The sequence below is a fragment of the Melanerpes formicivorus genome, unplaced genomic scaffold (assembly GCF_026170545.1).
Source record: "Melanerpes formicivorus ecotype bairdi unplaced genomic scaffold, bMelFor1.0.p_v2 SCAF_21, whole genome shotgun sequence".
In the NCBI taxonomy this organism is placed as follows: domain Eukaryota; kingdom Metazoa; phylum Chordata; class Aves; order Piciformes; family Picidae; genus Melanerpes; species Melanerpes formicivorus.
The window spans coordinates 1,391,619-1,403,943 of NW_027142373.1; positions in this window are offsets into that span (position 1 = coordinate 1,391,619).

The window sequence follows — 12,325 nt, forward strand, 5'->3', positions numbered from 1 at the left end:
GGAATTTTGCACCTCATCTTGAGAATGCTTTCTGTGCTTGTGAAAGAGGAGGGAGTTTTATTTCTTTTCTTCCTTTTAAAAGCCAAAGTGTTTCTGGAAAGCCAGCTGAAAATTGCTGGGTTGGCAGATGGCTGGCTGCTTTCCTCTAGGTTTGTGGCTGTTTGGGGTTTTGTGTGGTTGGTTGGCTGTGTTTTTCTGGTTTGGATTTTTCAGATTGGCATCTCTGCTGTGAGGATGGATTCTTAAGTTTGAGGAGTGAGGAGTTGGGGCTGTGTCTGTGCCAGGAGAGTACTCTTGGGGAGTGGGGCAGGGGAAGCCCAGACACCTTGAGGCTGGCCAGGTCAAAGTGATCCCCCCGAGGTGGTGCAGGGCTGGGGCTGGTGTGGCAAGCCTGTTTCAGTGCCTGCCAGCCCCGTGTGGCACAGGGGGCCTTTCTCCCACACCTTGCTTGTCAGCATGTCTCTATAAGCGATTGCCAGTCAAAAACGTGCTGTGAACCTCTGTCAAGGTGAATTGGCCTCACCTCTCAGATTGAAAAAAAACAAAAAGGCAGAAAAGCTTTGCAATAAGGTAGCTGGTGTGGCACCTGGGTGCTCCTGGTGCCTTTGCCTCTCTGCTGCCTAGGAGTTGGTGGCCCCATTCTGGGCAGCCCCACACTTTCTGCCCTGGCACCACTTACCTGCTCCAGCCTTTCAGCTTTGTAGCCTTGGCAAAGAGGCGTTTTTGCTTGAGCTCAGTTGCAGCACACTCCTTGCTGGTCCTCTCAGTGTCCCCTGGCCAGGCTTGTCCCTGAGACACCATGGGAGCACCTTATCAGCAGGTAAGGCTGAAGGAGGGTCTGGCTGCAGGAGATGGTACATCCATGGCAGCTAAACCCTCCCTGTGGTGCTTCCTTCCTCCTTCCTTTCTTGTCCCTAACCCACTGATTTCACTGCAAGTGGTGTTTTCTGGGGTGATTAACGAGTGACAGGGCTGACAGGGTGCTGCCCAACCAGCCTAGGTTCTTGGGAGGCTGGTAGAGCAGGGTCTCACTGCTCAGCAGTCCCATGCCACTTCTTAAAAGCCATTTTCCTGACCCTTTCCCATGTTTCCTTCAGTGATGGATGTGGCAGCTACCAGAGGCTCTCCCTAGGGTACCACTGGACCCCCTTTCTCTGCCCCGGGGAGGCTTGGCACAGCATCTGGCAGTGTCCCTTGCTCCCCACCCATTCCCCTTCAGCTGCAGAGTTGTCAAAAAACCCCAACCCCCCAAGTGCATGAAATGACCAATGTGCAGCTTTCCCCCACAGACACCTGGGTTGGACACTAGGCTGCTTGGGAGGGCACAGCAGGGATTTGTTAGTCTGCTCGGGGCTCTGTGCTCACCTGGAAGCCTCAGCAGCTGTGGACAGAGAGATTTTTAATATCAAACCCCTCTCTTTCAGCATTTTGTTTTGTAATGCCTGGGGGGGGATCTGCAATGCACCACATTGCTCAGCTCACCAAGGCAGCTGGGAGGGCTGACACCCATCGCGCCCCTTTTAGGGGTCTTGGGGCACAGGACAGAGGGGGAAGACAGTGCTGGTGGTGGCCACCCTTGCTGCTCTGAAGAGGTTTTCTCTCTAATTAATTTTCCCTGGCAAAGCTGGTGCTGGTTCTGGGTCTCTCAGCTTTGATCTGCAGTGGCATTGATGTGACATCAATGGGAAACGGGACTTTGAAATCCGTTTGTTTGCGATGCTGCATCTACAGGAGGGGAGAATGGAGAGGGGTTGTCTCCAAGCCCAGGTCCAGCCCTACCCCAGTGTCAGTCCCTAACAATGTGGCACACGTTGGGCTATGATTTGGGTGTCCCTGGTTCCAGCTCCTGGGAGAAGGTATAATGAAATTTCTGCACCCAGGTGCTTCCCGTGTGGACCCCCTGGGCATCGACGCCCGATTCACACCCAGGCACACGACTAGCTCAGGTGTGAGCACCCAGTGAGGTCATGCTTGAGCACCCCATTGCACCATGGTTAGGTGGCAAATTAGCCAGCACCTGAGCACACAATTAGCTACCTCCTGAGCACCCAATCAGCTCATGCCTGAGTGGCTGACGACCTCCTGCCTGAGGGTTGTTTTGGGCATAAAGGGTTGGGTTTTGGTAGCTGTGGCTGCAGCAGTGCTGACAAGAGGAGGTTGGGAAGTGCTGGTCACAGCTGCTCTGAAAGCCAGAACATGCTACAAAACATTTGGGGTGCCTGTGGCAGGTAGGTGCAGGGAAAGCAGGAGATGTGGGGCTGGTTTTGAGTCCCTCTGTACCCGTCCTGTACTGCCAGGCCCAGTTACTCCAATGTTCACCCAAAGGGAATCTGCAGGTGGCGAGCTGGTGTGGTGAGTCCCTGGAGTCACAGCCTCCTCTCTAGGGTGTTGTGGGGGAGGTTATTGGGGTCTCCTTGCACTGGGTGGTGATTTGAGGCACGTGTTGGGTCACAGCTACCCTCCTTTGGCACCTGAGCACCTGCTGACAGCATCATGAGCTGGAGGGCAAGCTGAGTGCTGCCCATCCCACTGTTGGCACTGCACCCACCTCCAGTATCCCAATATTCCTGACAAGGCAACTTGAAGCTGAGGCTGGCCAACACTTGATCCAAAGGTACTTTCTCTTTTTTCCTTTTTAAACTGAATTTCCATTCAGATTGGTGCCAGGGATTGGAGTGAGGGCAGCACCATCCTGCAGCATGGGGGCTCTGTGTGTGGGGACCTCACTTGACTCAGCTGCTGCCTCAGTTTCCCTTCCTGTGAAAGTGTGCCATAACCATTCCTATCCAAATCATCTGCCAGTGCCATGGCCCCAGTGTGGGCACTGCTCAGCCTCTCCTACAGACACTGTGTGCTCTGGCTCCTCTTTTGCCAGGATAAACTGGGGACAGGGCAGTGCTCCCTGAAGTGGAGAGCAGAGGGACCCCAGAGACAAGCTAATGGCTCTGGTCTTGGTGGTGAGTTGGTGTTGGGATGCTGCTGGGTGCAGCAGGCAGGCAGGCAGTGTGATGGGGAGATGGGCTGGTGTGGGCCAGAGATGCTGCCTGCCTCCCCCTGCAAGGGGAGAAAGCACAAGCAGGATACAGCTGAGCTGTTTAACGCTGATTTTCTGCCGAGCAGAGAGGAACAGACATGCTTCAAGGGCCATGCAGGGGAATTTACAGCCATTCCCAGGCTGTCTGCCGTGGCCTTTAGCATGTGCCAAGGTGTTTTGGGGACCATCAACTGCTCCAAACAGGCGCTGTGGCCACAGGCTGATGCTTTCAACCAGCTTTTACACTTGGAGAGCTCCCCTCCTGCCTGGTAACACTGCAGCAGTCATCTGTTTCTCATGAGACTGTCAACCTCAGCCAGTGCTGGGAAGGCAGGAAGGGATGGGAAGGGATGGCTGGAGGCCCTGCAGCACCCAGGGCAGGGTGGGAGAGCAATGAGAGGCTGTCAGTGCTTGTTAAGGGTTATGCAATAGCCACTTGGCCGTTCCAGGGCTATTAATCCTCTTTTAATATGGTTTTGGTATTTACTGACCATGGTAACTACTGCATTAAACTGAATTTAAATGTATATTTCAGAGGTTTTACAGAAGGATGGAAGAGAATGTCTTAGGAGGAGGGTGCAGGTTTGTGGCGGCCTAGGATGGGAGAGGGGCTTCAGGGTTGCACAGCGGGACTGACACCCCAGTGTGTCCTCAACAGCCTTGTTACCAAGTGGGCATGTTGCAGGCTGTCAGTCCAGATGAGGTGCTGGTGGCATCTTCAGTGTCTTTCATGCTTTGTAAGCTGATAAATTAAAGGCAAGAGATGCTGAGGGCTCCCAGGGAGCCTTGGCTGCCTTTCATCTGGGGTTTGATCTAAGGCTCTGTTGAGGGCAGAGGCTGCTCTTCTCCACCTGGCTAGGTGAATTTTGGGGTTAATCCCTTGTGAGCTACAGCCTGGCAGGAGCCTGTAGCCACATTTCATTGTATCCTACATCAGGGACCCCAGAGCCTGGGGAAAGCAGGAGCTGGGTGGTTATGCCTGGGCTTTGGGGCCAAATACCGTGCCAGAATAGCAGGATGGGTCCCCAGCCATATCAGCCAGGTTTCTGGCTGCAGCATGGCTGTCCTGAGGCCACTTCCCCAATTTCTTGAGGATGATGCCTGCTGTCTTGTCTGGGGGCTTTACCCACAGACAAGGAGGCTGACGTCCCTGCCTGCCCCGGCGCTCCCCTCCCTGTTCCCGACACCTATGAATCCGAGACAGGCAGAGCCAGGCTCACTGCAATTAACCACGGATTAAAGGCAGCTAATTTAGTTTGACTTAGGGAGACTAAGTTGGATCGATATGTCGGGGTGAAGCACATGAAAGAGAAGTCAATAGGTATGCAGAGATGCAGAAGGGCTGCATAACTGTGTGGCAATGCTTTTGAGGCTGGGGCAGGGGCGATGCCGACGCAGTGTGGGGCCAGGAGGCAGAGGTGGAGACGTGGGAGCTGATGGCAGGTGATGCCTCGGGCGATGCACACCAGCAAAGCAGAACTGCAACTCAGCACAAGGCTTTCATGAGGTTTCTGCAGCTCAGCAGACTGGAGGCTGCCGTGACAGGCAGGATTCGAGGCACAGGTTTGACAGCCGGCCCCCGCCGCCGCGCCCTCCCCCGCGCCTGCTGCGGACATCACAGCCCTGGGGAGACTGGTTTGAGGTTCAACCCAGATTTGGGCAGGAGCTGGCTTGGTCTGCCTGCAAGGTGTGCACCAACCAGGCATCCTCACCGCGGGATGCTTGCTGGTGTGAACTGCGGATGTCCCGGTGGTCCCCAGGGTTTCTGAGCCCCTGTGGCCACCAGCAAAGGCTCAGTGTGTCTCCTGCCTTCTGGCGAGGCAGCATGGTGGGAGGTAGGGTCCTTTTTCATAGCTGACAGTCCATGAATATTTATGGCAGCATATTAAAAATGTCCACTGCATCCCAAATTAGTCATGGGGCCCTGGATAGAGCCAGGGTGCTGAGTATGGTGGCACTGATGTCACCTTCAGCTCCACAGTCGAGTGGTGGTCATGTGGCCCCACAGACCCCAGGGCATGATGGAGCAGGGGTTCCTCATCCCTCTGGGGCTGCAGGAGCTGCTCTTGAGTCTTGCCTTTAGACTCCCAGGTCCTGCGCTCACATGCAACCCCCTCATCCCTCCTGGGTGCCCTCTTATGATGCTGGCAGCACCAGGCTTTCTACACCCCTCAGCATCTCAAAGCTAAGCTAAGGTTAGGGGCTGAGCTCTGGTGGGGCAGGAGGCAGGGATGTCTCTGGCTTTGCTTTCTTGGTCCACAGTTCCCCACTGCTCTGAGCACTCCCCTCCAGCCCCACACAGGGATTGTGTGTTCCCAGAAGAGTCTTGTTTTGCCCAAAGCTGAGGGCCAGAGGTGAGCCTCCAGTAGCAGATACCATACTGGTGGTCTAATAATAACAATAACTACTATTATATACATTATAATAATATATATAATAATGAAATCTGGTGCAGGGGTGCTGGGGGCATTGCCAAGAGCCTACTCTGAGCACACTTTGTAAGAATTCCTCCTGGCCCCAAGGAATTAAAACTTCAGTTGCTGAGGGCAAGCCCTGGCAAGGGTGGTCTGCTGCTTGGGGCCAGAACTGGCACTGGTGAGGTCTGTGAGCTGGGCGATGCGGATGCCAAGCACCTCCAGACACCTCCCTGCACCTCTAGCATGAAGGGGCTTAGCCCCATAGGAGGGTTTATTGAGTCAGGGAGCCCCTGTTGCAGGTTTGTGGGGATAACTGAATCACAGAATTGCCTGGTTGGAAAAGACCTTAAAATCATCCAGTCCAGCCCTAACCTAACCTCTCCTTACACACAGCTGTCAGGCCACCTTCCTGAGCACCTCGTCAAAACGTCTTTTAAACACCTCCAGGGATGGTGACTCCACCACTTCTCTGGGCAGCCTATTCCAATGCCTGATGACGCTTTTAGTGCAGATTTTTTCCCCGATATCCAGGACTGGGGATCCTTCGAGGCTTGCAAAGCTGAGAAGTGCAGGCAGAAGTCCCTCCGGGGGCTGTCCCGGTGCCTTCTCTCTGTCTATTCACTGTTTTCCTCTGGTCTCCCTTGTCATACACTAACGACAGACCTGATTGCTGCCACTAACGAAGGGCTGTGGCTTTGATCACAATGACAGATCTGTGCCCATCACCGGCTGAGAGCCTTGTGACACTAATGAGGTCCCCAAATCGCTTTTCTTTCCAGGGCGGCCAAGGTGAAGGGCTGTGGTGGGACAGGGAGTCCCGCAGCCTTCCCAGAAGGGTACAGCACTTGGGCTGCATCTCCATGGCAGCACTGAGGAATGCTCCTGTAGGATGCTCTTTCAAAGCCACCAAGGGGAATAGTGGCAGCCTGGAGGCTTTGGCACTGCACAGGGCTGGAGAGAAAACACCCGCCTGGGCTGGGAGCATGGCTGAATGCATGTCCATCTGTCTGCCCACCCACAGCAATATCCCTGCAGATACCATGCAAAGGTGCTGCTTGATCTTGGCCTCAGCAGCAGCCACTTCAAACACATGGTCGTGCAGCCTCCTCTGCTCCCCAGCCTCACTGGTAAGTACAAAAGTCTCCCAGGGCAAACAATTAGAGGATTAATTCCACAGTTCTTTCAGACCCTGATTTTCCAACCCTAACCCTGAAGCTTGACTTCAGTGAGCTAAGGGATAGAAATCTCCAGCTATTTCTGTAGCATGGCACTGGTAGGATGTTTGGCCCCGAATATATATTTCTTTTTAACATCTTTTCTTTTCACTGTGTTTTTTATTACCTGACACATTTGTGTTAAAGTAGACACAGGCCAGGAAGCTGGGGGAGGTCCTTGGCGTGCATCAAGACCAGCAGAGAGACTGGGGCTGCTCCCCATGAAGGTGCAGGGTGGTTTGCAGGGATTCATTCTGCTCCCCCAAGGGTCTCCTTTGGGATATCTCAGGGCAAAAATCAGCCCTGCAAAGGCTGCACTGGGCTCTGATACTGGTTGGCTGTGTGACAGTGATGCCTGTGATGGGACTGCGTTCTTGTCCCAGAGATCTCACCCTTGTCCCCCCCCCTACAGCTGTGCATGGGGAAGCTCAGACTGCTCCCCTGCATTTGTTGCCAATTATTTATAATTTATCATGGGTTTTGGTTATATTCTAATTGAGTTTCATGTGTCACAGCGTGTCTCAAACAGAAAATATAAATATTTAACAACCTCCACTGGTAATAAAGCTTCACATTTCCCTCATTCTGGTTCCCAGTACATGAATATTCTGCACCACGCTCTGTGGGTATTAACTTCATTCAGATTTCTCCCTAGTTATGCAATATGAGGGTAATGACAGATAGAAGCCAGATCTTTGAAAAAATATAATCAAAACCACCACCGACAAACCAGTTTGATGTCATTAACTCCCCTTGCTTGGCTAGGGGAGGACTGATGCATTCGCTTTCGTTGCCAGCTCCTCCGTGTGTGCAAGGGCTGTGTGCATGCTCCAGTCATACCAGTGCGAGCAAGAAGTGGGGCATGGGAAAGGCAGAGACAGCTTGTGGGGAGCAGGAGGCTTCTGAAGCTTTGGGTTTGCTGGGGAAGGGTTGAACAGAGTCCAGTTTGTGCTGAAATACACCTGGAGTTGTGTTCCCTCTGTGGTGCAGCCTGCGTGGGGGTGCACGTGGGGTTGGACACAGACTATAGCATCACTGCTTTATGCTGGGGCTGGGGCAGTGCTGTCACAGACAGGTGCTAAGTGGGGAAAGGACACAGGGCCATGGCAGGAGGGAGTCAGAGGTGATTTTTGGGCGGTTGCTGCTCTCCATGGGGATCTGGATCTAGCAGGTCCTGGGCACCATGGAAGAGTGGCTCTTGGAGCAGGTCTTGGGGCTCCTGGGGCACCAGGGCTGCCCAGGTTTGTCCCAGGGGTGACGAAGCTCTTCAGTCTATGGCTGGGTCTGAGCTTCCCACCAAAACAATGCCCATGTGAAAATATAAATGCCTTTTGTGCCATTATGAGTATTTTCAGTCAGAGTAAGGCTTCCTGAGCACATCAGCTCCAACTGGCTTCTACCCTGCAGCGGCAAAGTGGAGGTAAGGGACAGGTTTTGAGCCTGCTGTAGCCCCATCCTTTGCTGGGGTGCTGCTGGGTGATCAGTGTAGGGCAGCTGCTGCTCCCTTGCCCCTGCTCCAACTGGGGACTTAGGAAGCTCCTGAAGTTGTTGGGAGCAGGCTTGAGCTGCTCAAAGGCTGGCTGGCAGTCACCAAACCCACTTGAAGCCCCAAGAAAAGGGAGGGTGAGGGGATGCACTGGGTCAGCACCAGCCTGGGGAGCAAGAGCAGCAGCATGGGGCTTCCCTGGCACATTGGGGCTTTGCAGCACCACACTCCCCTCTCCAGCCCTACAACTGTCGCTTGGGCTTCCTGTGCCCCACAGCACAGTCAGATCCTGCTCCCATGCTGGTAGCCCTTACCTGCTGTGTCTAGGACCTGCTGCACCTGTGAATCTTGCTCTGGCCCTGCACGACTCCAGGCTCACAAGGGTTCTTCTTTTTCTCACCATTTGAGTAGTGACCCTCACACCCCATGGTGCCAACCAGCCTGGTTGAAACCCTATCAGCAAGCTGTTCTTGTTCCCTGAGGATTTAAGGTATTTATGATTCATGCTGGAGAAAGGCTATGGATGGGATACATGATTCAGCTGAATGGTGCTGAACCTCCTAAAAGCACCCTGGCTACCTCTGGTGCATCCCCACTGGAACAGTGAGAAGCAGCTGGAACTGGTGCCAAGGAGGGGATAATACCAAGCAGCCAGCACAGGGCTCACACCCAGGACTTGCTGGGGCCACCATGCTGCTGTGCCACCTCTTGCACTCCATCCCTCACTTGCTGTCAGCTGCTGCCTGGGTTCTGTATATCATGAAGATGTTGCAAGCTGCTGAAAATTCAAAGTGCTGTTTTAATTATGTGCTAGGAGAGAAGGAGCCTGAATCTTGGAAGGAGGCTAATGATGGCATTGCCAGGATATTTTCAGCAGCAGAAAGACTGAATCCTCCTCAATGTACCTTTAGAAGGGAAAAATGTCAGGTTTGTCCGTGAAATAATAACAAATAACCTACAAACAATGACATCCACCTCACTGCTGGGGAAGTGATTTAAAGATGTCTTGCCTATGTGAAACGAGAACATCTGCTCTCTGCTGGAAAGAGGAGGAAGATCTCCTTATCAGTGTTCCACTTAATGAGCCAGTCCTCATCTGCACCCTTCTGTGGCACTTCATCTCCTGCAAGAGGGTGACGGGGGCGTGCAGGCTTTGGCAGGGGCTCAGTAAACCAGTTCTCCCTCCCTGGCTTTTTTAAAGTGTGAAAATCAGAACTTTCTGCCCAAGAAGGTTCCTCTGGGCACAGACCTAGTGCAGCCCCAAGAGAGCTGGGTGGTATCTGATCTCTCACTGCTCCAGAACTTTATGGTCTTCACAGCAGAGCCGCCTGAACCCCATTTCCCGCAGGAGCATGAACATAACACACACCCCAGTGTCCTCATGGGTGTGGCAGGGAAGCCTGGTGTTCTTGGTGATTTAGAAATCATTTTAGGGCTAAATGAGGCCAGGATGAGCTCACCTCAGCATCTCGCAGCGAGCACCTGCATGCCCTGGCCTGTAGCAGGTGTGCAGCACCCGCAGCTGCCCAGTGCCCCGCTCCCCATCAGCCGCCCGCACTGCAAGCTGCCATCAGGCTTCAGCATGCTCCACATTATTTTAATTATGTTTTACTTTAAAGGGCCATTAATTACAAAGATTTCCCATCAGGGGCCTTAAAAAAAAAAAAGCAAGGAAAAAGGTTAAAATAAAAGCACCAAAAATCCTCTTCCACATCAAGGGTTGCTGGAGATGAGGTGGAATATGAATAAGGATGGGGAAGGGTTAAGCAGGTTTGGGGTGCAGAAGGTCCATCAGAACTCAGGAGTGAAATTCTGTTAAAGATTTTAAAGACAGATCATTTTATTTTTTTGCTATAAATTACATTTTTACTATCATTTATATTTAGCTCTCCCAAAGTCAGGAGGTTCAGCCACACCCGGTGCTACAGCCCTGGAGCGGCTCAGCTCTTGCAGACACAGCAGTTCCCCAAACTCAGGCCTTATTCAGGCGTGGATTGATTGTATACCAAAAAGTCAAGATGCAAACATTGATCATGCAGGAAAGTGCTGGTCATCAGCCAAAAATAAGCACTCCCCAGCCTAAATTATTAAATCCTTTCTGCACACCAAATGGATTGCACTGGCCACGGATACACCCCCTCTGCACAGTAGTTGTGTTTCATGCTGAAGTATATTTTCCTTCCAACTACTTGTCTGGCTTTTCACTTAATAAAGATTGAGGGAGACAATAAAAATATTCATTAAAGAGGAGGGGGAAAAAAAAAAAGATGAAGCCCTGTTTCCTGCTTGTAGCCTCTAGCTACAAGGTTTGGTCTCATTAAGCAGTTGGGGTTTGGGAGGCAGCACTACACTGGGAACCCCCAGGATGCTCAGGGTGAAGCCTACAGCCATGGCACTGATGGGATAGCTTAGGAGGGCAAGAAACCATCTGGGCATGAAAAAGGGAATTATCAAAATAAACTCTTAGGGAAAAGCAGCTGTTTGGGTGGGGTTATGCGGGGTTAAGCTATTATCTTGTTCCATGTGTAAACGTGGGGCTGGTCTCCTGCTTGTCCCAGGTCCTTAGCTGCTGCTTGTCCCAAGTCCTTAGCTGCTGTCACGAGAAGGGAACATGCTAAAATCATCGGTCTAGGGCTCTTTCAGCTGTGGGTGCTGAGGGATAGGAGCAGCCTGGGGTGGCTGTACTAAGGCTGAGGGGAGCAGGGGTAACACCAGAGGTGGAGTGGGGGCTATGTGGGGTTGGGTTTGGTGGGAAGAGGCAGGAGCTGAAGGAAGCAGTGGTGGGCAGGGTGGTCTCATGTGTCTCTGTGTCAGATGAAATACACTGAATGACATTTTTCAGGAGGTTAATTCACAGATGGAGGCAGCCAGGAATCCCTGTGCACAGCAAGAGCTCTGGCCCAACAGTACTCAGTGCCACTGGTGAGGTAGGGGAGCAGGGCCAGAGTGGGTCCATTGCCATCAAAGTACTCTTCAACAACACCTGAATCTGTAAGTTGGTCGTGGGAGGCCTACTCTGCCTCCAAACTGTGACATCTGAAACAAAATGTGTGTTTTCTCTCTGGTTCCAAGGCATGAGAAGAGCTTTGGATCTCGTTGCAATTTATCATTCAGCCCCGAGCCAGATGCCTGCATGGGTTCAATCCATAGCTCTCCCAACTGATAGAAATATTATCCTGTCTTATTAAAATCACCCACAGCTACTGCAGCTGTATGTCAACAGCAAAACAAATAGCAGCTAGTTCCCATTGGACTGGAGCCTCTCCATTGAGGCTGTCTTCAATCTGCCTGCTACAAAAATGGTTACAGATGTAGGCTTTCCCCATCACAGCTCCTGTACAGCTGACTCCAAATCCCATTACCACACCGGAGCTGTCTTTGGTGAGCATCAGCTCAGCTAAAGCTCCCCCGCTGCCATGAAACATTGCTCATGATGCTTTTCCTAGAGGGATCACTAGGAAGAGTGCAGGGCTGTGCTCCCTCAAAAGAGCTCTGAAGTGGCGGGGGGCAGCTCTTTTGTAGGAGGAGAGGAGAGCAAGAGGGCTGTGCTGGGATGGAAGCAGGACTGCTTTCTGATGCATCAGTTGCATAACTGATGGTGCAGTGCATGAGCTCCTTCCTCTCACCCCTCCAAAGCCACCACAGTCCTAAAACTCCTGCAGCCACCCGAGGTGTCTCTGGCTCACCCTCATCCCTCTCTCCTGTGCTATCTTTGGTACAATTAGGAGGCCAGGACTGTGCATGTGAGGTGAATGTGACCTCATTAGTTTCTCATGCTGTATTGAAATGTCTTCTCATTTATATCCCAAATGTGCAGCTCTGGTCTCAGGGGTCACTTTCTTCTGCTTTCCACCCCTCTCACCAAGACTCACAGCTGGAGCTGTGCTCCCTCTCCTCAACTGGTTGCTCCACTTCCATCTCAAACCTGAACCGTGTCATGTGCTTGAGGAAGATAAATTCCTGGTTTACCCTGGCAGGTGGAAAAGGCTCCCCAGGAAGATGCTTTGGGCTGGAAGGACATCTGGTTTAGCTCCTCTGCTCACCTGAGGTGAGACAGCAAAGCTCTGGGTGGTCCCTCTGCTCAGCTGCCATCTGCAACAGACAATGACAAATGTCCTAGCTGGACAGTGACAGGCTCGGTGGTCTCCTCCCTTCCCTATCCACAACCAAGCTC